The 25,473-nt window shown below is 37.4% G+C and overlaps 1 protein-coding gene and 1 long non-coding RNA gene across 4 annotated transcripts in view; one reads left to right on the plus strand and one right to left on the minus strand.

Annotated features, from left to right (window-relative positions):
* The window catches only part of LOC108290744, a 319,814-nt gene that overhangs the window by 176,351 nt on the left and 117,990 nt on the right, over positions 1 to 25,473 (minus strand). The window lies entirely within an intron of this gene.
* LOC108290741 (bifunctional heparan sulfate N-deacetylase/N-sulfotransferase 3) overlaps positions 5,583 to 25,473 on the plus strand; it is a 200,711-nt gene continuing 180,820 nt past the window's right edge. Inside the window, exon 1 of one of the 3 annotated variants that reach the window (XM_017510653.2) lies at positions 5,583 to 5,904. The gene's annotated coding sequence lies outside the window, so the exon portion shown is untranslated. Of the gene's footprint in view, positions 5,905 to 5,943; positions 6,588 to 25,473 lie in introns of those variants that run through there. The other 2 variants (XM_017510642.2, XM_017510664.2) reach the window with 2 other exon arrangements.

Raw genomic sequence — 25,473 nt, forward strand, 5'->3', positions numbered from 1 at the left:
CTATTTCTTCTGTTACTACTGAGTGTACTTGTTTGTGTTTGAGGGAGAAAAACCATATGCACAGATTGTTCCATTATCCAATTAAATTTTCTTTTTTATTCTCACAGTACTCTAATTGTAACTCCGATGTTTGGTGGAGAATTCAGTCAAAAAGCCTCAAGCCTAACAATACAGGCATTGATCGACTTACGACCTATGCAACTTACGACCATTCAACTTTACGACCACAACGCTAGCCACAACTGCTCCGCGTCTGGCAGCGCAAACGTTGCCATATTTTGCAATTAGGAAAATGTTTCCTACAGTACTTTTTACACCTGTATTTTGTATTTTTGTATGCACCTGTATTTTGTAATTTTGTATGTTTTGCAAATATTAAACCAGTTGTACTGGTAATGCAGTGTTTTACTTAAACCTGACGAATGTAAAAATAAGAAACAAAGTGGTATAGAGATGATACAAATGGCATAAAATGAACAAAGAAAATTATGATATATAACAATGAAAGCAAATTATGATAAAATATGACTTAAAGATTTTTATAACATCATTTCACAGTACTGTACATATAGCCTACTCAACTTACGACCAAATCGTGTTACGACCAGTCTGTCGGACCCAATTGTGGTCGTAAGTCAAGCACTAGTTGTATTGGATTTGTAATTCATAATGTACAGGGGATCTCAATCTTTTTTATTTCTCTTTTTTATACCAACTTCTCATATCACTTTTTCAAAAACATATTTTCAAAGGAGTTAAACTAAATTAATTCATACAACTCCTACTTCTTGAATATTTATTTTCTTCAACCTCCTGAAATCCAAGGATTGTGTATAATGGAAATATATCATTGTAACATGGTAGAGAAAATATTCTGGAGTGTTTATGAAGCTTGTTTTCAGACAAATTGAAAGAGAAATTATCCATTTTATTCACAAAATGAATCTCTCTTGTGCTACATGGCATAAGGCCAAGCTATAAAACGATGTTTTAATGTTGCAAGCTAGATCAAAGAAACACTTTAGTGATATTTGGTCCTGCTTGAATATTACAATATAGCTTTGAAGACTCAAATTGTTCTACAATCTGGTAATTGCTTATATTTCCCATTAAGATGGAGCAAAATGACAATAATTTCAATAGTTTATGCTAAACCTATAGATATGAATATGTTTTTACTACCAAAGAGTCATCACCCAAGGCTTGTAATTAACTACATACCTACAATCAGCATGTAAGAGCTTAAAATACTCTCACATAGAGAAAAAAAAAGCTATTTTTGAGAAAAATGCATTTAGAAATTAAACAGAAAACAATGTGTAGAGGTAATTTTTGGCTAAGAATTTTTTTTAATTTTTGACAGGATAAAATAAGGTTACTTCCTTCAGCAGGGACAGTGTAAAACACTACCTGTTACACTAAGAAAGTAATTTCTTTCTCTTCTTTAGTGTGTTTTAAATGACCATTGGTGTGCAAGGCAGTGCACCTAGAGCAGGGGGAAACACAAAACGAATGGGTAACAGAGGCAGCCCTCGAGGAGGTCACAGCACACCATCCATTCTCCCATTTCCAAATTCTGCTATTTTACCAAGACAAAGGCTGTATATTTTTGAATAAGTCATTTTATTTTCTTTGGTAGTTAATCTAATTGATGATATAAAAAACTAATTCAAATACTGAATTTACTGTATATTTATTATGATAACTATAAAAGCAGAAAATTAGCTTTGAAAATCAAATAACTTATTCAGCAATACACGTTCATTTTATAGACCTACATAAAGACACTGGGTTCTCAATAATGCTCTAATCCAGGGGTTCTCGAAGCATGGCCTCAGACAAACCCCATTTGCATCACGTAGGAAATTGCTAAAATGCACATTTTCAGGCCCTACCTCCTGGTCTACTGAATCAGAAACTCTGTGAGGCCAAGCAACCTGTGATTTAATAAGCCCTCTAGCAATATTAAGGAACACTAAAATTTGAGAATCACTATTCTAATCTAGTCTGTTAAAGTGGTGTTTCATAAAAATTAGACTTTAATACTACGAAGCCTTCTTTACTTTTCACAGGAAATGTTTGCAAGGAGACTTAGAAGCAGGTAAGATTTATCTTTCTGTGGCTTTAGGGCAGCCTGAAAGGGGTATACCATCTCCTTCCTCCTTCCTCCCAACCAATCATTTTGCTGAGATTTTTGGTTTTGATGTGTTTTCACTTTGACATCTCTTAAGACAAAGTTAGAGTACATTTCCCTGCACTGAATTAGCAGTTCCTAGTTAGAATACAATTTCCATGAAATCTTCACCCTATTACCTTTAAGCAGCTTAACAGTGTCATTAATTACTACAAAGTCCACACTGAAGATTTTTAAAGAAATTGTAATCACATGCTTATTAGCTGTTTCAAGTGAGAAATACTAATGTGTCCTATATAAATGCTTGGTTTTTTTTTATATTTGTCATAATAGAATAACTTATGGCTTTAAATTAGACATTGAAAAATAGAACTCTGGAAATTAAAATTATTTTCCCAAAAGTCTTTTATAATCAGCACCCTCTACATAGAAGCATTTAGATAAAGGATAAAAACCCATCAAAAGATACAAATAATTTTTAGCTTATATAAAGCAGAAGTTATTAAATCTCTGCATCACCATGAGTTGCTATTCAATACCTTTGGCCTCAGTGACTAATTACAACGATTATTTCAATATAAAAAGTACAAGTTTTACTCTTTTTTCTTCTTTTTAATGATTTCTATAGGCATTTAATTTACAAGCAGATGCTTCCTTTTGTGTCTGAAGCAGGGATTCTAATAAAAATATACTGTCTCAAGGCTTCTCAGAGTTTGGAAGAAGTCTGAGCCTCTTCCATTTTTTGAGATTCTCAGTATTTATATAAACAGTAATAACAGGAATGCCAAAGGTGGTTACAAAAACTGTAGAATATCCCAAAAGGCTAAACTAAACCTAATTCATTTATTCTGTTAAAAAAAATATTGCACTAGTTCATTTGGAGATGGCTCTATTTGAAGTGCTTCACAAATGTCTGGCCCTGAACTAGATGGCCTTCTCCACCTCTACTTTGGTACTGCCACAGTGTTAGACTAAACAGACTTATCTCTCTGGAGGAAAGTTTGCTGGCCTTAATGTCCCTGGGTTAGGAACAGAAGATCAGAAAGGAGAGCTACAGGGACAATGGTTGGCCATGCTGTCTGTCCTTTCTTATCTCTCTGCTGAGCACACAGCCCAGGAGTGGAAGGAAACGTAGGCAACATATCAATCTGCTACTACACTGGCTTAGATGACATATGTGTGCCAGTGAGGACTTCTCTAATAGAGCTATAAGATTTGACCATCTTGGTGGGGCACAGTGGCTCAAGCCTGTAATCCCAGCACTTTGGGAGGCCAAGGCGGGCAGATCATGAGGTCAGGAGCTCGAGACCAGCATGACCAACATGATGAAACCCTGTCTCTACTAAAAATACAAAAATGAGCCCGGCGTGGTGGTGGGCGCTTGTAATCCCAGCTACTCAGGAGGCTGAGGCAGAAGAATCACTTGAAACTGGAAGGCACAGGTTGCAGTGAGCTGAGATCATGCCACTGCACTCCAGCCTGGGCCAAACAGCAAAACTTCATCTCAAAAAAAAGAAAATAGATGAAAAGAGCATGACCCTAAGCTGTTTGTAATTCCTGATGGATGGCTGGAAGGAGCAGTAGCTGGTGAAGGTAGCAACTCTCCCAAATAAAAGTGATGAGAAATTTGATTACGTCTCTTATCCAACCTAGCTGAAGAAAACCCCAAAATACAGTCATAAGAATAGTAAATATCTTATTTTGTAGAAGTTTTTCTGGTTTTTTCTTTCCATGCAGAAGAGGTAGAAAAAGAAAAGAAAAAGTGAGTATCATTTCTGAACCTGCCTACATTCCCTGAAACATTTTATGGATTCATGTATCTTGTCCATTCTCTGAAATCTTGTAGAAGAGCCTGACCACCTATTGCTTTATCAGTGTAAGCAACTGAAGGGCAGAGAGTGATAATGCTTTTCTTTTTTTCAATATTATGTATTCCCAGAGCCATTTATTAGGTGTTCAATAATGTTTTGATTACTAAAATGATGAATGCATGGCTGCTCGGAAGACAAGGCAGGCTCTCTCTCAGGTAAGGAATACATAGAAATAAATGTAGGTTCTTAAAATTCCTGAAAGGCACAAGACTTCCAGGTGACTCCAACTAAAAACTGAAATAAATAAAACCAATCTAATACATGTTATTTGGTCAAAGAATTCTAGTATCCTGACATTTTTGTGGGCTTCCAGAAGGAGCAATTGGTTCCATTACTTCTGTAACCACTCTATAACATAGAACAAAAAGGATATATAATTTTCTGGCTTTTAAAAACCATTCCAACTAACCCTTTCAGGAATTGGGTTCTAACTGAAGATCTTGTACTATGAATCAAAATGCTCTTATAAAGTTAATAAACAACAAGAATATTTAATTTCTGTATCATCATTTGGATCTCTTTCAGTTTCAATGGGTAGAAAATGCAGTCTAAGCTGACTTAAGGTAAAAGTGAATGTATTTGTTTATGAATGAAAAATACCCAGAGATAGAACTTGTTTCAGCCAAAACTCGATTCAGAGCTCGAAAATCTCCATCTGGGTTTCACTTTTCTCCAACTCCCAGTTCTGCCTTCTTGAGTATCAGCTTTATTTTCAGACTTCACATAGAAACACGAAAAGCTCTAAGCTCACATCACCTTCATAAAGCAAAGTCCAGTAGAAGACAGTCCATTTCCTTAAGGGAAGGAGAAAAAAAAAATCCCAAAATGGTGGTTTTTGTCTGATTGGCCAGACTTGGTTTACATACCCACCCATGCTACCAGGATATACATCTACCACTGGCCAGACCTCAGCTATGGGTCTACCAGCAAGTCAGGGCAGTGGCTGATATCACCTGAAGCAAATGGGCTGAGGGGTGGGATCAAGTGGTTGGATCTTCTAAAATAAACAGGGGTACTGTTTCAACAAGAGTGAGTGTTGGGAAGCAAAACCACAAATGGCCAATACAAAGTACCATTAGTAGACCTCACTTACCAAAACTCACATGTTAGTGGAACCAAATGAAAATTTTAAAAAATAATTATCATTCAATTCAGACTTCTAACCAAACTACAGTTCTGGTGAGGGCAACCTCACACCTTGAATCCAAAATGTCTCTTCAGTCGCTGGCCTTCCACTTGTCTTCAGGAGCTGGAGCACATGGCCTTTGAAAAAACTGGCGAACAGAGGAAACTTGCAGCCTCGCAGCCACCCTGTGTCCAGTGCCGACCACAGGAGCGCGACAGGCTGGGACGGGACCGCGGGTGCGCCCCACCATGCCAGTGTCGCCTCAGGGACTCGCACCCCTTTCCCTCACCGCACAGGAGGTTTTATCCTTGTCGGCTGCCGCCAACCAGCCGGGAGGGGCGGTTGGACCGGGCAACCCGGGAGCGAAACCCCTGGGGTCTCCTTATCCAGGCCCGGGCAGCCAGATCGACAAGGCCGGCCGGGGCGTCAGCCCGGCGGATGGAGGCGGCTTTCGTCCCCAGCTCCCACTCCCTCCCCTTCCCCGGGGCGGGAGCGCGCGGGCCTGGAGCTGGGAGGCTGCGGCGGCGGCGCGGCCGGGCGGGTCCCGGGGAGTCCCCGGCGCGCCCGCTGCGCTCGCCCCGCAGCCGCCGCCCGAGCGGTCGGAGTCGCCACCGGCTGTGTCCGCGCGGATCCCGGGCGCGGAGGGGAGGGGTCGCCCCCGCCGGACCGGGCACAGCGCAGTCCCCGAGCGCCGCCCAGACGCGGGCCGCCCTGGGAGCGGCTGAGGCCGAGGACCCGGGGGAAGGAGGAGCCCGCGCTGGCTGCAGCCCCAGGTAATCTCAGTGGAGGACGCGCTCCTCTCCTCGCCCAGAAACCCGAGCCGGGCGCCTTGGAAGGCGGACTCCAGAGGCGGCACCTCCACAAGACAAGTTTATCGTCGCTTGAAATGAGGGAGTCCTGAAACCGACGCTCGTTTTTATTTAACCAGCTTTTTTTCTCCTGTTTTAAATAAGTTTATTTAGACAATGGAAAGAAAAAAACCAAACAGCCTCTTGGGTAGCTGTGGGTTTGTAAATGTAATCCTGAAAGTTTTTCATGGTGTGGTTATTTGCTTGCGCATATTTATTAACCTGTTAATTCTTCGGCTAGTCAGAAAATTGACATGTAAAATATTCTTTGAGGGACGTTACAAGTTTGCTGTTGCATACGGGCATCCTGTTATTTATCAGCTTAGTTAGCATCTGTCTTCCCCCAGAGTAGTACCAAAGTCAGTCCCTTGGCGACGGGTCTTGCATGTGACACTCTTGCCCTCTAGTGCCTCACCAGCTTGGTAGCAGTTTGACGGCTAATATTAATAAGATGTTACATAATATGAGAGTACTGGGCCAGGACTGGTGTTGCTGCCACTTGTAAAGTCAAAAAGCCTGAGCCGATGGTAGCGAGTGATGCTGTTTCCGTTTCTTTTCCATCTATTGCAACTTTCTCAAGCATTTTCAGCTCTGACCTTTGGTTCCAGGTAAGTGTATTTATTTATTTATACTATGCATTAATGCCTCACTCATAAATGTAGGGGCTTTTAAGAGATAACTTTGTTTCCAAATCTAAAAATTTCAAAATTGAACAAGTGCCTCATTTTATTCTTGAAAAAGAAATATAGAGCATTTTGATTACATTAAGTGAAACAAAGGACCGTCTCATTCAAGGATAATTTTAAAGCTTCCCTTTCATAAGATTACAGTATTAAAGAAATAACCTCTTGTAGTTGTTTAAGATATTCACCAACTTATAATGATTCTGCAGATTTGTTTAACAGATCACATGTCTGTTGCCTTGACAAAATTTTGTAAGGAACATCAGAGACTTAAACTAAACTACCTGCCTATCTACACAGTAATGATCCTCTAAAGGCTTTCTATTGGATGCAGTTTATTTTATAGACATTATTTAAAAGTATAAAATTAATAAATGCAACTGGAAAGAATCAATCTAGGTATCAAATAGAGAAACTTTAAATTTAAAGAAAATAGATATATCTTCTATTTAATATATTCATTTTGTGGGAGCAGGTAAAAACAAAGTTACATCTTTAAGGGGTTTTCTTGGATCCTTTTTCAAATAGTTTTTCTAATAGCTAGATACTGTTTAAGCATCAAAGTTATTTAATGTCGAAAATGTATTAATATCTATATTCTTTATAAACATTGAAATGCAGCAATATATGTAATCTGGAGGAATTTAGAAGAAAACACATCTAGATAATGTAAACTGCTACATTCTTAATACATTTGTATTAAATTAAAATACAAATCAAATGTTGAGATGTGTGCAACTGATCTGGGACACGCTCTTTTTTTTTATTTTTTTGCCTTTAGAAATATCATCTTATCAACTACTGAGCAATGCTGTTCACCACAAGAGAGCAGAATGACATGGCACAGAAACTGTAGAATATCTGATATTTAGCTGTAGGGAATTTTTTTTCTTTTTCTTCATCCATAGCTTCCTATCAATATTATATCTGAGATGGAGATTTCAGATAGAAGTTTGAAATAGGCTCCTTTTGAAAATAGTACTGAACACATAAAGAGGCTTGCCTAAGATAAGCTCTTTGTTTTTTTCTTTCTCTGGTTAACACAGTATTTACCATTTCAAATTTTGTTAGTGTTTTTCTTTAGCATCTTGATGGTAAAACAGAATATTTGTTTCTTTGTGTAACTAATGTTAACTTTAAGCTCATCACGAGTTAATTTTCTTCATAGTCTTTAAAATGAAAGATTCTCACATTACTAAAATGTTTTAGATAAAATAAAACTTTTATCTCTTCTGGAGATATTCATTATAGTTTAATTTGGTGGAGTTATATATACCTTCTCGTAAATTTTCTTGAGAAAAGCATTATTTCTGAACATTGCAGCAACTATTAATTTTTGGTGTAACTGAAAAGTTTGTTAAAAGTATATATAGTAGAAGAGATAATCAGGCATTGGAGGTTCTTTTTGTAAACAATATATTCTGCTAAAGAAGTTATTATAAGCTAAAATATAAATATTTAATTGTTTACCTGTCATTTCAAAATTTTAAAAATGTAAAAAAATTACAATTTTTTCTTTTAATCTTGGGACTCTGATCATATGACTTCCTTGAAACCTAGTTGAGTTTCAGCTGCTTTTTGGTGATTAGGGCCAATTTTGTAACCTAAATGTGCATTTGTCAGGATACAAAATATATTTTTTAAACTACATATAAATACTTTGTGATTTATATGTACTATAAAATCAGGGAAATTGAATAAAGGATAAAAACACTATTCTCAATTAAATGAATGCCTTGAATTTCTAATTTCTTAACAGTACAGACAATAAGAGAAGACAGTGGAAGTTCACTTTCCCTGTGCTATGTCTGTTGTAAATGAGCATTCACACAGAAATGCATGAACTCTGGACACCTGTCCAGATTAGGGAATGCTGCCAGACCGCAAAACTAATGACTTGCATCATAAAGATAATCAGTCTGAACAATGGTCAAAACTATTGTATGACTGAGGTTTCTCTTAGATTAGTGAAGAGGTAGTTTTAGTATTTGTTGGTTTGTCTGTTTGTTTATGGTAAAAAACTACACTCTTAGATACCTGGATATGACAATAGTGATTTATTCTTTCTTGTTACTCTAAATATTTTCATCAATTTCATGTGAGTTATAGGATGAGAAAAAAAGTAGTACCTACTACAATTAATTAATGTCTATAATAAAACATTTCCCAAAATCTTCTACAAATTACTGAGGACTATATATGATTATCTGCTGCCAAATAAGAGCTTAAAAATCAATTATTGCAGTCCTATCCTAAAACTGTTAAGCATCTCAGTGATGAGTATCCATTTTACATATATTTTATTGCTGAATGTTTGTGTTTGATTAAAATATTTGAAAATAACATGAAAGTAGATCTAAATTCTAGGCCTGGCTCTGCCAAGAGAGGAGTGGCCTTGAATAGCTCCCTTGCTGGCCCTGGGGTTTGGTTTCCTCACCTGAAAAATGAGGATTCCAGAGACCCTTTTTCATCTTGTTTGTTCAGCATTTTAGAAATTGCTCTGTAGGACAGGACGAAGACATATGACAAAACATCAGTGAATAATATGAAGTTTAACTTGGTGATAAGTACTATTGTCTAGATTTTTGCTAGTAGAGATGTTACAGTTTATACTCAGAATGGTTACCTTGTACCAGGCACTGTTTTAGTTTACATATTAATTTCTAGCTCATATAATCTTCACAAAGATTATTTAAGGTAAATATTATTCCTGTTTCACAAATGAGGAAATTGAGGCACTGAGAGGGTACCTGCTTGCCTAAGAGCACATCCCTGGCAAGCGGTGAAGCTGGAATTCAGTTTGAGTCTGGCTCCAACACACATTCCTTTAACCATTATATTACATTGCCTCTCTACAGGTTTCAAATATTTGTTCTTAATATGCCTCTTGATGTAACAGAGGCAATCCATACGCCACTCCAACAATTTCCACCACTTCCCTTACATAAGAAATACTCATTCATTCACCCAGGACGTATTTACCAAGCATCTACTTTTGTGCCAGGCATAAATCACACCACAGGATAATTAAATGAGTTGCCTTCCCTAATTAAGTATATTCAGTTTAGTTTAGGTGATTTCTTTCTCCTCTTTTGCTACCCTAGTTAGGTTGAGTCTTTCACTTGTTCTAAAAGGTGCCCAAGGTAACAGAGGAATAATTTACCTGACTCCTTTATTGATGTGTCCATAGAATAGAACCTTCAACCTCCTCAAGACTCCCTATATCATATTTTTTCATTATTCCTTTCTACTCTTTTTGCATCATCTTCTCTCTGCAGATTGGGTGTCTTTCCTTCTCTGGTTCATGTAACGTAATAGAGCCAACATTGATTCGTAACTTTACATCTTATGGCCCAGGCAACTAACAAGAGGTCAGGTTAACACTCTCCTGTTCCAATTATTCTAATGAAGAACAAAGAAAAGGCTTGGATTAGATCCTGAAAGCTGCATTGTCAGCATTCACATGTGTCATATGTGAGCATACGTGAGAGAATATGTCAGCATATTTTGATGCATGCATTCTGGTCCAATCTTAGAGGGCATAGGCAGACATTTTCCCCCTTAAGTCATAAAGGCAGAATAAACAGCAAACAGCAGTGGAGTGGTTTTCTTCTTTTGCGTTACTGGATGGTATAACACTGAGGGAGGTAAATAAAACATATTCTTCCCTTCATAATTTTTAATACAAAGAGGGAGGGAGAATTACAATGGAAAGTCATTTTCCATTTAATGTACCAAACAAAGCTAATGCTCTCAAGTGCAGCTTTTCTCTCATCCATCTTTTAAAAATTGCAGTTCTAGAGACAGAGCGTATTCTTGGTCATACTCCATGTAAATCAGCTTCTTACTTGCCTACCACAGCAGGGTTTAATTAACATGACACAATTTCACACATTCTTTCCCCAGGAAAAGCTTGCTCTTGTCAATTTTTAATATTATTACTAAATTACTTGTAGCAAATCCACGTAATGTATTTGAGGCCTCCCGCTGCATTTTTCAACATTACAAACTATAATTTTATAGTTCATTCCTTTTTCAGGAAAAGGAACATTGTCAGCATCTTTTAAATATCTTTCATTTATGTTAGAACCTGAAGCTCTTTAGTTATTAATACTCATTTTCCAGATGGTAATCTTTTTTCACTTTTCTTGTACTGCCAACTTTAACATGATTCTATTTCATTTAGAAATTGATTTTTACTTTGGGATGATGGTGGGTGTTAGTGGAAGAGAAAAGATAGGTTACGTTGACAAGTAGGCACTTCCTTTTGCAAATATTGCTTGCAAAATACATGTTTGTATATATTGGGTTCTTTCAGTATGTATATGGAATTGTCTGTGATTCCAAAAACTAATTACTTCCGCTGCCTTTTGTTAATGGTAAATAATTAATGGCTAATGTTTGCTTGTTGGAGTCTTTTTAAAAACAGATGCACTGCAAAGCAATTCTATTCATGCTGAATTCTGAAAAATCTCAGAATGGGAAAAAATAAGTAGTTGAGTAAATTTCAGTGAAAAGCACATTCTGGATACGTCTGATTTATGGCTCTGATCAAGTGGTCACTGCTATTCGCAATGTTTATATTATTGCCTTGACTGTTTGAGGCCAGTGTGACTCATGAAGATAGCCGTTCATGGAAGATGGTTTGATTTAAATATTGCCCTAGTTTGTGAGTGCCAGCTGCTGTTTGTAAAATTTAGTAGAAGCCTTTTTTTACTCATTTAACAATTATTCAATGGGCTGTTCTCACTTCAAGCACTCTATTAGACATTAAAAATACAGAAGTGAACAGGACAAGTACTTACAGATGCTTCCAAGCTATATAGAAAAATTACATAACTAATTATAACAGAAAATCACATAAGTAATTATAACTTGGAACATACTACAGAGGTAAAGTAGAGAGTGATGTGAGAATGTGTAACAGGGAGGCCTGACAGATCAGGGGAATCAGAGAAGACTTTTGTGAGGCAGGGATATTTATACTTAGAACCATAGGATTTGAAAGATAAAGTCAGATGGGGAAGTAGAGTAAAAAACTTCCAGACTAACAGCATGTGGAAAGACCCTGAAACAGGAAAGAGATTATCTCTTTGGGGGAACTGAAGGAGGACCCATTTGCCTGGAACTTAGAAAGGAGAGTATCATATAACCAGGCCTGAGAGATAAAAGTGGGAAGCATACCACACAGGGTCTTGTGGGACATGTACAAGAATATGAATTTTAACCAGCAAGTAAAATAAGCAGCCATTGACAGGATCTCAGCTGGAAAGAAGTAACAGAGTTCCGCTTTGATGCTGCATTGAGAAAATGGTAGAGGGAGCCAAGAACATTTGTGGTGATATTAGTTGCTGCAAGTGAAAGAAGGTGTTAAGGATGCACAATTAGGTGATTGTGGGGACCTGAAGATGGCTTTAGTAGGAAGATTATAAATTCAGTTTTAGACAGGTTAAGTTTGCTTGTGACATGATTCTACTGGAATACAATAAGAAAGGGCACAGTCGATGTGAGTTGTTGCTAGTATATCAAGTTGATAGTTCAATATAAAATCCTAGAGCCTAGAGAAAGGAGGTCTGAGTTACAAATGAACCTTCGGAATTTACTAGAGTGTAGGTGGTAATGAAGACCAAGAAGTATATGAGCTCATCTAAGGAGAAGGGGAAGGATGAAAAGAAGCCCAAGGACATGGTGCTGGCAGTGCCTCTGATTGAGCCTCTTTCTTTGTTCTAAGATCCATCTGACTTTAGATCTCTGCACTAAGGGTGGGCTTATGTGCTTCCCACACTCTACTCAAGCTATGAACCCTTAGTACACTTTCACTGGCCATCTTCGGGATATTTCTCTCATTTCCTGTGTTATTTCTATTATTATCATCATAGCAGATACATTTTGTTTGTTCATTGTATGTGCCAAACACTATTATAAAGATCTTTGTTTTGTTGTTGTTGTTGTTTTGAGACAGGGTTTTACTCTGTCGCCCAGGCTGGAGTGCAGCGGTGTGATCATGGCTTACTGTAGCCTTCACCTCCCAGCCTCAAGCAATCCAACCACTTCAGCCTCCCAGGTAGCTGAGACCACCTACCACTATACCCAGCTTATTTATTTATTTATAAATCTATATAATTTATAAACAAACGTAAATTATAAACAAACATAAATTGTTTATAAATTTATATAAATTTATTTAAATTGCCCAGGCTGGTCTCCACCCCTAAGCTCAAGTGATATGCCCACCTCAGACTCCCCTTGTGCTGGGAATATAGGGGTGAGCCACTGCACCCGGCCTCATTAAAACCCTCTTAGGAAGGTATCGTAGCCAATTTTCTTATAAGGAAACTGCAGCATCTAAAGGTAATAGCTTCCCAATATGCAATTCCTACTTGTTCCTAGCATGGAAGGATCGTGTTGCAGTTATCCTCCCAGGTGTGTGGTATCTTTGATGCAGGCTGTTGGAGTTCACATTTCAGTTCTACCTCTACTAGCTGTGGCATCTTGAGCAGGTTACTGAACCTCTAAAGGGTCTAACACAATTTCAGTACCTATGTAAGTGTTTATGAATATTAACTGCATTGCTATTGTTATCCTGCATTCTCATATTATTTCCTTCAGGATGCCTTATAGGAAATCTTGATGAGGTGGTGACATTTATAAGTGATCCAACATTGTAACTTTCTTGAACCTAACTATTTCAGAATGCCTGCTTAAGTGATTTGTTGATTTTCAAAACTTAAAATACAGTTTCTTGGTCATTCAGCATAGTCATCATCATAGGTTGAACAGGGAGCAGAATTCAACCACAGCTGTCAGTTCTGTACTGTTGATCAAGACAGTTGAGTCCATGGGAACCCTTTGACATCCAGACTAGTGTGTTCACTCTGTATTTATTCAGAGTACCCTGCTAACCATGCAAAAGTCTTCAATTTTCTATGTGTTTTTGTGAAAGTGTTTTAAGAACATATTCATCACTATACTGAAATGTTTACATGTTGATATTGTTGGCCTTTAAAAGTGTTTTCATCTCATTTCTTATTTGAAAAATTACTGAGAAAAAATGTGAGCCATATGCCCTTGGAAATTTCAGTCTAACAATGAAGACAGACATTAGATAAATAATAGTGTCAATAATATTTCGTAAGAGTTATGATAAAGTCTCCAAAGGGAGCCATCTAAAGGGGAAGAATAGAGTTGGTCAGCAAAGGCTTTCCTCAGGAATTGGGTTTTTGTAGTACATTCAGATGTTTCTGTGACCTGTCAATTCCAAAGATTTTATTTTTTTGTCTACACCCAACTATTTTAAGTAACATTAGGATTTTGTTGTCTAATCACATGTATAAGTTGGTCCATCTATCTATCTGAATCTGAAGTGTACATCACTGAATCAAGCGAGTTTCCCCTCTAAGCTTTGTGTTTCTACTATACTGGCATCTTTATCTTCTAGCCCCCAAGCCTGCTACCTCCCCAAACCATAAGCATGTTCTTTTCTTCTTTCTTCCCAAATATCTCTCACTTCCATTCTCCCTCATAACAACCTGAATCTAGGCCTACACCACCTCCCACATCGATTAAGCAGCAGCCCCTTAGCTGGGACTGTCTTGGCTCTGCCTACTTCTTCACTCGGTACAGTGTGGCATGTTATCTCTATGTTCATATTAATGTTATTCTTCATTCTGGATGTCACTATGACACTAATCATCTGCAAACATCATCTTTATCAAATCCCTCTGTTCAAAGGCACCCAATGTTCTTTATTTTCAAGTTCATGCCCTTGTACTTCACAATCATTTTCAAGGATATTCATTAATCTACAGCACTTTTTTAATCAAGTATTGTTTCCATTTTCAACCCAAAACATAGTATCCTATATTTTAGTTAATTTCACTCTGAGATAAGCACATTGCAACCACTCCATTTCTTCCACCTTGCCAGGGAGTTTAGCCTGACATGTTGTCCCCATTCTCATATCCAAACCCAGTGCATCATGGCATGTCCCTCTCAAGTGCCACGTCTCTTAGAAATTGCCACCGACTTTCCTAAGCTTTACTAATCTCTCTCTGTCTGTCTCTCTCTCTCTTTTGAAACCTGTAACAGAAAGTATGTACCACATAAATCACTATTTATTATGCATAACATACTGTTAGCTGCTGTTTCACAAGTCTCATTTACTTAATACAGTCCAATCTCTAGGGGAAAGAATTATTCCTAATATCCTAATATACTTCTGGGGTGTCCAAAGCACTTAGTATAGCACTAATTCCAAAGTAGGTGTTCAATAAATACCTGATCACTAATTGCGTAAAGATAAGTGTTTTTGGTGAGTGAAGGTTTTATCTACCATAGCTATTATGATATTAAATTTATCCCATGTTGGGATGCTATGATTACATTAACTTAACATTGAATGTTATAGTTATTTGTAACCTCAAGAGATAAGTTAAAGCATTAGAATAAAGTAAAAGTGTCAAATTAACCTACAGGCATAAGATGCCATTGTATTCCATTAATTCCACAAAAAGTCATTGCTTTTTGTGGCACAAGTGGTGCAATGATAGACAAAAGAAAGCTATTATCTCTACCCTCTCGGAGCTTCCAGGCATACAGAGAGGCTTAAACAAAATTTTAATTATGGCAATAAGCACAAAGGAGATATTCTTTTCACAAAGACCATGTATACCCACTGAGTCTTACCAAGTTTGGAAAGTCAGAGAAGGCACCACAAGGCAATTGTGGGGAAGAGCTTAATTTTCCATATTTATCCATCTGCACGATGCCTCACAAGTGAAGGGCTCAGGTGAAGTCTGTACCTTTGCCTCTGCCTACTGCTACAGTGCCACCTTCCATAGGAGGAGTGACAGCAACAGTTCAGTCTATCCTGAAGTTTTCAGAGCTGATAGAAACATGGCAGAGAATGGGAAGTAGCTGTCCTTGGCTGAGTTTGCAGTATGAATAGTAAGTTCTGAGAATCTGTACCAGGGACTGACGTTGATAGGGCAAAGTGAGATGTGCAATTGAAAAGGGTTTGCAGAAAAGAGGAGAATTTTAATGTATTCATTTAAATATGTTAGACCACAAGAACAGAAAGCCAAACGCTGAAGGTTCTCACTCATAGGTGGGTGTTGAACAATGAGAACATGTGGACTCAGGGAGAGGAGCATCACACACTGGGGGCAGTTGTGGGGGTAGGGAAGAGACAGTGAGGGGTGGGGAGGGTAGGGAGGGATAACATGGGGAGAAATGCCAGCTATAGTGTGCACCTAAAGTAAAATAAAATAAATAAATAAATATATTAGACCAGTTCCTCAGTGACATACATTGGAATTTTCTTTAGCTTCAGGAGGAAACTTGAAGACTTTAATGGAAAAGAAATGTCCTTCAGCATTTTATAATGGCTAACAGAGAAGGTAACTTTGATAGGCTCCTAACTTCTGTCCTAAATAGTGAGAGAAAATACTCCTCACCACTCTGCCTCATCACAGATAAAAATTGTATAAGTTACATGCCTTTCACTTTGGACAAAGGGAACAAATTTTAAAATGCTGCTATCTGAAATGGAAAATGTAGCAATACATTTTATATCTAGTCAAAAACACTTCACAGGTAAAATTGAAACATAGAAATGGGAAGATATGAGATTTTGTATTCTGCTGTTATGCTCCAGAATATTATAGTCATAAGCATGTACATAACTTTAAAACTACTATTACTTATAAAATGAAATAACTATAATTACAACAAAAACTCTGTTGCCCAGGTAAATTTTTATTTGCTTAAATATAATCTGTACCTATACCAGAGTATTTAAAAGAGCCCTCATATGGCACATTAAGTTCTCATCCCCGTTTCTTTGCAGTGTTTGTAAGATTTGTCCCCTCCCTACAATTCTCCCTAACCTTTGATGATTAACAGTTTATGAGTGCATTGTGAGAAATGGGACTGCACTGGCCTGCCAGATCAACTCTCTAAGATTGCTCTATGATATTCTTCATGTTATTAATTCTTTTCCCAGAAAAAAATCTTACTGTTATATTATCCCCCTAATCAAGAAAGTATAATGTCTCCTGTTTTATTCTGTTTTGTGTGGCTCTAACAGAATACCACAGACTGGGTAATTTATAAACATTAATTTATATGGCTCACAGTTCTGGAGGTCTGGAAGTCTGTGAGCATGGTACTGGCATCTGGTGAGGGCCTTCTTACTGTGTCATCTCATGGTGGAAGGTTGAAGGGCAAGACAGCATGCACAAAGGGGCAAGAGAGCAAGAGCAGGCCAAACTTGCTTTTATAACACTCTCGAGTTAAGTAACCCCCTTCCAAGATAATGATATTTATCTATTCGTGAGGGCAGACCCTCTTATTAGGCCCCACCTCTCAACACTGTTGCACTGGTGATTAAATTTCCAACACACAAACTTTGGGGGACACATACAAACCGTAAGATCACCCTACAGACTTTCACAACCTCTGTACTCTCAAGTCTTCCAATAATCTAGGTTACCCATACATAGTCAAATTTATTTTTTAAGTATTTCTCACTCCTTTCTCCCACTCTGCATTCATGATCCTTGCCCAATATTGCACACACTCCTGCCTCTGTAACATTCCCTCCATCTCAAATGTCTGTTCAAATTACTCCCATCCTTCAAGGCTCTACCCAAATCCTACTCACACATTCTGGAGCATTGCACAGACTCCCCCACTTGCCATGATCACTTTCTTCTCTCATCCTGTTATTGTCATTGTCCCTAATCCATAACCCACACATTATATCATTCTTGTCCCTGTCTCTGCTTTATAATTTAGAATGTTTTAAAGAAATTCACTCTGCTGAACATTTATATTTTAAATAGAATGAGAGCTGCCCCATAAATATTTGAATGTATAACATATATATCCTAAATATTTTAATGAATGAACTACAATATATAATTTGAAAGATAAATAACATGTTTATCCTGTAAATAGAATATCCTATAAATATCCTACAATTCTATTCCAGAATATATTATTCATAAAGATAAACATATTGTTCAAAATATTATTCACTGCTTATGTCATAGAATTTGGGAACCAGAATGTTATTGGTGATCATTTATTCTAACCTTATCATTTTAGTTGGTACAGGAGCCCAAATGACACAATGAATAAGAAGCAGAGGTGCAATAGACCCTAATCTTATGACAAACACTAAATACAGTATTTTTCACCAGTGCTGCTTGTTGTACCAGCTGGCTTTTAGCCTGCCTTATGTACAATCACAAGACCTGTCTTAATTTTTTAATTTTCCATTATAATTTCTCACAAAGTTCCAGGACCATAAAAGTCTAATAAGCTTTTGCCCTAAGAAGCACCCAGAAATTCCAGAGAAGGAGGACAAGATGGCCAACTAGATGCAGCAAAGAAATGCTATGCCCACTGTGAAAAACCAAGGGTTTGAGTAAATCAATATAATTTGGATCTCTCTAGATCTCTAGAGAGAAAATACTAAAAATGGATGGAGATACAATGCAGATGCTGCGGCTGAGAAGGGAGAAGGCAGGCACAAGGCACTGGAATGTGGGGGCTAGTCCCCTGCCCTGAACAGCTCCTGGGGAGTAGGTACATGAAGGGACTGTGGGACTGTCCACCCTCGCCACGGGCCTGTGGGATCCTGGCTTAGAGGGAACCACATCCCCCATGACATTTGAGCTGTCAAGGGGATCTGATTGGAGAGTAGACAAAGATAGAGCTTCATCCAGCATGGAACAGGGGCCTTTGTACCTGGTGCAGCTCTGGCAGAACATGGTAATAGGCTTCCATAACCTAGGTCTCCCCATCTCCCTCCAAAAAGCTCTAGCCCCAGCTAACCACTGGGCCAGAAGAAAGTAGGGCAGACTTCCCTGCGGGACTTGGTTATGTCTGTTTTTCAGGCCTTCCAGCCTGCCAGCACTTTCAGGGCCACACCCTAGCAGCCCTACAGGAATGTGTGCACAGTACCGTCTCTGCTGCCCAGCCTGGCTGCCTTGCTCCGCCTTATTATGTTCCTGGTGGCTTGGGAGCACTTTGTTTTCCTCACCACACCAGAATCCAGCTCCAAGTGCCTGAAGGATGGACCCCCAAGCCAATCCAAGTGCTCGGGGTCTGCAACAGCCAGCTTGGGAGTGCCAAGCCAAGTTCTGTGGCTGGCACTCAAGTGGGAGAGAAGCTCACACTCTCAAAGCACTAAGAGGGGTGAAACACTCATTCATGGGCTGGAATGGGAGTGAGCATGCCTCACTCCACAGGACTGACCAGGAAAGGTTATCTCCTATCTCTATGATGCAACTTCTGGCCTGGGAGCCCTGCAGCCCAGAACACCTAACAAAAGAAAAGCAGACACACTGTCAGTAATCAGAGGGGCTCTCCCAAGGTCCAAGAGTGGACATGGTGAGAGGTCATCTCTCTCCCTTGCCACCTCGGAGCATAGCTGCAAATGTGAAAAATAGAGAGGAGCCATGCAGCTAGAGAAGAGGCTATCTACTGCCCATTACTCTCCAGCATCATCTACTGGATCCCAGCCCAAACTACGATGCCAAAAATATTTTGCCACTATACACCCCTGTGAAACCAAAGGCAAGAATTCAGCCACAAATAAAGACCCTATACAAAGCCTTGGCCATGTGAAAACATCCAGAAACAAATCCAACTGAAGTACTCAATTTACATCACTGGTAAAGAAACACTGGGCTTCACTTAGATGTGAAAAAATCATACTAAGAATTCTCTCTAGCAACTTAAAAAGTTAGAGTGTCTCCTTACCTTCAAATGGGTCCACTAGCTCCCCAGCAATGGTTCTCAACCAGGCATAGAATTTAGAATCTGTATGGCAAGAAAGGTCAAGATCCAGAAGAAAATTGAAACCCAATTCCAGGAATTTATTTATACTATCCAAGAGATGAAATATGAATACGATCCAGTTTAGTTCCATGTAAGGAAGAACTAAACTGAACTTGTGGAGCTGAAAATTTTAGTATAAGAATTTCATAATACAATTAGAAGTATTAACAACAGAATAGACCAAGCTGAGAAAAGAACCTCAAAGCTTGAAGATTGGATCTTTAAGCCAACTCAGTCAGACAAAACTAAAGAAAAAGAATTGTTAACAATGAACAAAACCTCTGAGAAATACGGGTTATGTAAGGACACCAAATTTATGATTGGCATTCTTGAGAGAGAAGGAGACAGAATAAGCAACTGGGAAAATATATTTGAGTATATAGTCCATGAATATATTTCCCTAATCACACTAGAGAGGTAGAGCTACAATTTCAAGAAATACAGAGAACCTACGCTGGATACTATATGAGATGACCATCCTTAAGGCACACAGTCATCAGATTCACCAAGGTCAACGCAAAAGAAAAAATCTTAAAGGCAACTAGAGAGAAGAAGGATCAAGTCATGTACAGAGGGAACCCCATTAAGCTAGCGGCAGACCTTTCAGCAGAAACCTTACAAGCCAGAAGCATTTTAAAAACAAAATTTCCAACCAAGAATTTCATATGACACCAAACTAAGTTTCTTAGGAGAAAACGACATAAAATCCTTCTCAGACAAGCAAGTGCTGAATGAATTCATTTCAACTAGACCAGCCTTACAAGAGGTTCTTAAGGGAGTGCCAAATATGGAATTGAAAAGCAACACCTGCTACCACAAAAACACTAAGCACATAGCCTGCAGGCACTATAATCCAACTAGGCTATCAAGTCTACATAACAACCAGCAAACAACATGATGACAAGACCAAAATCTTATATATCAATACTAATACTGATTGTAAATGAGTTAAACATCCCACTGAAAACACACAGAGTAGCAAGCTAGATAGAAAAACGTGACTCAACCATCTGCTGTTTTCAAGAGACTGATTTCACATGTAATGGTACCCACGGGTGCAAAGTAAAAGGATGGAGAAAGATCTACCATGCAAATGAAAAACATACAAAGATCAGGAGTTGCTATTCTTATGTTAGATAAAACAGACTTTAAACCAATAAAAAGTAAGAAAGGCAAAGAATGGTAATACATAATGATAAAGAGCACAATCAAACAATAAGACTTAACTATCCTAAATATATATACACCCAACATTGGAGCACTAGATTCATAAAACAAATTCTTCTTCACCTGCAAAAGAACTTAGACAACCACACAATAATAATGGAAGACATCAATACCCCACTCACAATGCTAGAGAGATATTCAAGAGAGAAAATCTAATAAACTCTGGAGTTATACTTGACACCTGACCAACGAGACCTAATAGATATACAGAACCATTCCACCCATCAACCACAAAATATACATCTTTCTCATCTGCACATAAAACATATTCTAAGATTGATCACACATTTGTTCATAAAGCAAGTCTCAATAAATTTTAAAAAACTGAAATTATACCAAGAACACTCACCAACCTCAGTGCAATTAAAAAAATAATAAAGAAATCAATATCAAGAAGATCTCTCAAAACTACACAATTACATGGAAACTAAACAACTTGCTCCTGAATAACTCCTTTGTCAACATCAAAATTAAGAAAGAAATCAAAAAATTCTTTGAAATTAATGAAGATAGGGACACAACTTACCAAAATCTCTGGGATGCAGCTAAGTTAAGAACAAAGATTATAGCATTAAATGCCTTCATCAAAAAATTAGAAAGATCTCAAATCCACAATATACCTTTGTACCTAAAGGAATTAAGGGAACAAACCCTCAAAGCTGGCAGAAAAAAAAAAAACTAAAGTTAAAGAAGAATTTAATGAAATTGAGATGCCAAAATCCATATAAAAGACCAATGAAACCAGGAGTTGGTTCTTAGAAAAAAATTAACAATACTGGTAGATCACTAGCTAGAATAATAAAGAAAAATAAAGAGAATATCCAAAAGAGAGCAATCAAAAATGAGAAAGATAGCATTACAACTAATTCCACAGAAATAGAAATATCCTTAAAGATACTATGAATATCTCTATTCACATGAATTAGAAAATCTGGAGGAAATGGATAAGTTCCTGGAAACACAATCTCCCAAAATTGAATCATGAAGAGATTGAAACTCTGAATAGACCAATATCAAGCTCTGAAATTGAATCAGTAATTAAAAACCTACCAACCAAAAAAAGCCCTGAACCAGATGGATTCACAGCAGAATTATACCAGACATACTAAAATGAACTGGTACCAATCCTACTGAAACTATTCCAAAAAATTGAGGAGAAGGAACTTTTTCCTCACTAATTCTATGAAGCAAGCATCAGCCTGTTACCAAAATCTGGCAGAGACACGATGAAAAAACTCAGGCCAATATCTCTGATGAACATGGATGCAGAAATTCTCAACAAAATACTAGCAAACCAAATCCAGCAGCACATCAAAAAGTTAATATGCCATGATCAAGTAAGCTTTATTCCTAGGATGCAAGGCTGTTTCAGCATATGCAAATCAGTAAATGTCATTTACCACATCAACATAATTAAAAGTAAAAATCATATGATCATCTCAATAGGTGCAGAAAAGCTTACAATAAAAATCAAACATACCTTCATCATAAAAACCCTCAACAGTCCAGGCATTAAAGGAACGTATCTCAAAATAATAAGACACATCTGTGACAAACCCACAGCCAATGTCATACTGAACAGGTAAAAGCTGGAACCACTACCCTTGAGAACTGGAATGAGATAAGGATGCCCACTCTCACCACTCCTATAGTACTGGAAGTCCTAGCCAGAGCAATTAGGCAATCAGGTATATATGCAAAGGCAAGAGAAAGAAGTAAAGCATACAAATAGAAAAAGAAGTCAAACAATCTCTTTTTGCTGATGGTATGATTTTATACCCAGAAAGTGCTAAAGATTCTGCCAAAAGGCCCTAAAACTTATAAATGACTTCATGAAAGTTTCAGGATACAAAATCAATATGCAAAAATCAGTAGTGTTTCTATATATACATCAATAATGTCAAAGCTGAGAGTCCAAGGGAGAATGCAATCCCATGTACAATAGCCACAAAGAAAATGAAATACCTAACAATACAGCTAGCCAAGGAGGTAAAAGATCTCTACAAGAAGAACCAAAAAGCACTGCTGAAATAAATGAAAGATAATACAAATAAATGAAAATACTTTTCATGCGCATGGATTAGAAGAATCAGCATCATTAAAATGGCCATATTGCCCAAAGCAATTTACAGATTCAGCATTACAGCTATCAAATTACAAATGTTATTTTTAAATAAATTTTTAAAAAGTTCTAAAATTCACATGGAACCAAAAAGATCCTGAATAGCCAAAGCAAATCTAAGCAAAAAGAACAAAGCCAGAAGCATCACATTACCTGACCTCAAACTATACTGCAAAGCTACAGTAACCCAAATAGCATGGTACTGGTACAAAAACAGACAGATAAACCAGTGGAACACAATAGAAATCTCAGAAATAAAGCCACACACCTACAATTATCTGATCTTTAAGAAGACCAACAAAAACAAACAATAGGTAAAGCACTCTCTATTCAATAAATGGTGCTGGGATAAATGACTAGCCACATGCAGAAGAATGAAACTGGACCCTTACCTTTTACCATATAAAAAAATTAACTCAAGGTAAGTTACCTTGGCTATAATGCTAAGCAAATTAAGTAAGCCAATTAATTCAAATGCAGGACGTCAAACTATAAAAATTTTAGAAGTAAATCTAAGAAATCTGTTTGTGATATCAGCGTGGCAAAGAATTTTTGGCTAAGTCCCCAAAAGCAATTGCAATGAAAACAAAAGTTGACTAGTGAGACCTAATTAAACTAAAGACCTACACAGCAGAAGAAACTATCAACAGAGTAAACAGACTACCTATAGAATGGGAGAATATACCCACAAATTATGCATCTGACAAAGGTCTAATATCTGGAGTCTACAAGAAAAACAAATCAACAAGCAAGAAACAAACAACACCATTTAAAAACAGGCAGAGGACATGAGCAGATGTTTCTTCAAAGAAGCAATCAGGCGAGAGAAAGAAATAAGGCTTCAAGATAGAAAAAGAAGTCAAATTATCTCTCTTCACCGATGATATGATTCTATACCTAGAAAATGCTAAAGATTCTGCCAAAATCATCTCTTTATTAAAAGAAGACATACAAGTAGCCAATAAACATGAAAAAATGCTCATCATCACTAATCATCAGAGAAATGCAAATCAACACCATAGTGAGATATCATCTATACCAACCAGTCAGAATGGCAATTAGTAAGAAGTTAAAAAATAAGAGATGCTGGTGAGGCTGCATAGAAAAGGGAATGCTTGTAAACTGTTGGTGGAAATGTAAAAATATTCAGCCACTATGGAAAGAAGTTTGGAGATTTCTGAAAGAACTTAGAGCTATTACTTGACCACGCAATTCTGTTGGGAATATATCCAATGGAAAATAAATCATTCTACATAAAAGATGCATACACTTGTATGTTTCTCACAGCACTATTTACAATAGTAAGATAAAGAACCAAACTAGTGTCAATCAAGTGTGAACTGGATAAAGAAAATGTGGTACAAATACACCATGGAATACTATGTGGCCATAAAAATGAATGAAGTCATGCCTTTTGTATCAACATGGATGCAACTAGAGGACATAATCCAAAACAAATTAACTCAGGAACAGACAACTAAATACCACATGTTCTTACTTATAAGTGGGAGCTAAACACTGAGCACAAGTGGACATAAACACCAGAACATTAGACACTGTGGACTGTTAGAGGGAGGAGAAGGACTGAGAACATGGTGGAAAAACTACCTATTGAGTACTATGCTCACTTCTGGGTGACAGGAAGCATACCCTAAATGTCAGCATCCCACAGTATCCCCAAGTAGTAAACCTGCATGTGTACACTCTAAAATAACAGTTGAATTTTTTTAAAAGGAAAAGAATTCCTTAGGTGCCCAGGTAAATCCAAGTATGGCTATGTTATTTTGGATTTGACTAGCCAGGAAATATGTGTTTGTTTCCCATTAGTTCAATTACCTGAAAAAAAATATTGTTCAGTTGACAGAGATCTATACACAGTTTGCTTAAGCTTCATACACTGAAAATACTCTTAACAATAAATCTGTATCAGTGTGCTGTGATATCTGAAGAAGTGAAATCCTAATAAATGTAGAACACCCAAATATAAAAAAAGCACCCATGTTTCTTTCTAATTATTTTTCAAAGTTACTAAATGTTCAAAGGTTACTAAGACTTGAAAGGGATTTCAAATTATTGCATAACAAGGTGTTTGCATTTTTTAAAATATTTTTGGAATAGTTTTTTACATCATTGCTAAACTCCTTCTCAAAAAGCAGAAATAGAATGGTATAGAAAGTGAATTAATGGGTAAATACGCTCTTCTCCAAGAGTATATGATTCCCTATGGTCTCACACTAGATTTGCAGAAACCCTGGGAAGTATTTTATTCCTCACGTTCATCTTATCACATGACTGTTTTGATTTTTGGAAAATGCAAGTATGAAAATATACAGTTATAAAATGATTAATTGCATTGTGGGACCATATATGCATCTTGAAATGGTTATTCTAATGAGAACAATTATCATAAGGGTATTTCTCTAATGAATGTCAAATGTATATACAATGATAAAACTGACTGTGTTAACAACTTTTCAGAAAAGAAAAAACGTGTTTTAATTGTGGCATAAACATTCAGTACATGTAATTAAACACAAACAGCTTGAGTATGTATTACACAATGTTAGCCAGATGGCAAGACATGCCAGTGTATGGCTCAGGTGACCTCTCTGT

Source organism: Cebus imitator, unplaced genomic scaffold, assembly GCF_001604975.1.
Source record: "Cebus imitator isolate Cc_AM_T3 unplaced genomic scaffold, Cebus_imitator-1.0 Scaffold17, whole genome shotgun sequence".
Classification (NCBI taxonomy): Eukaryota; Metazoa; Chordata; class Mammalia; order Primates; family Cebidae; genus Cebus; species Cebus imitator.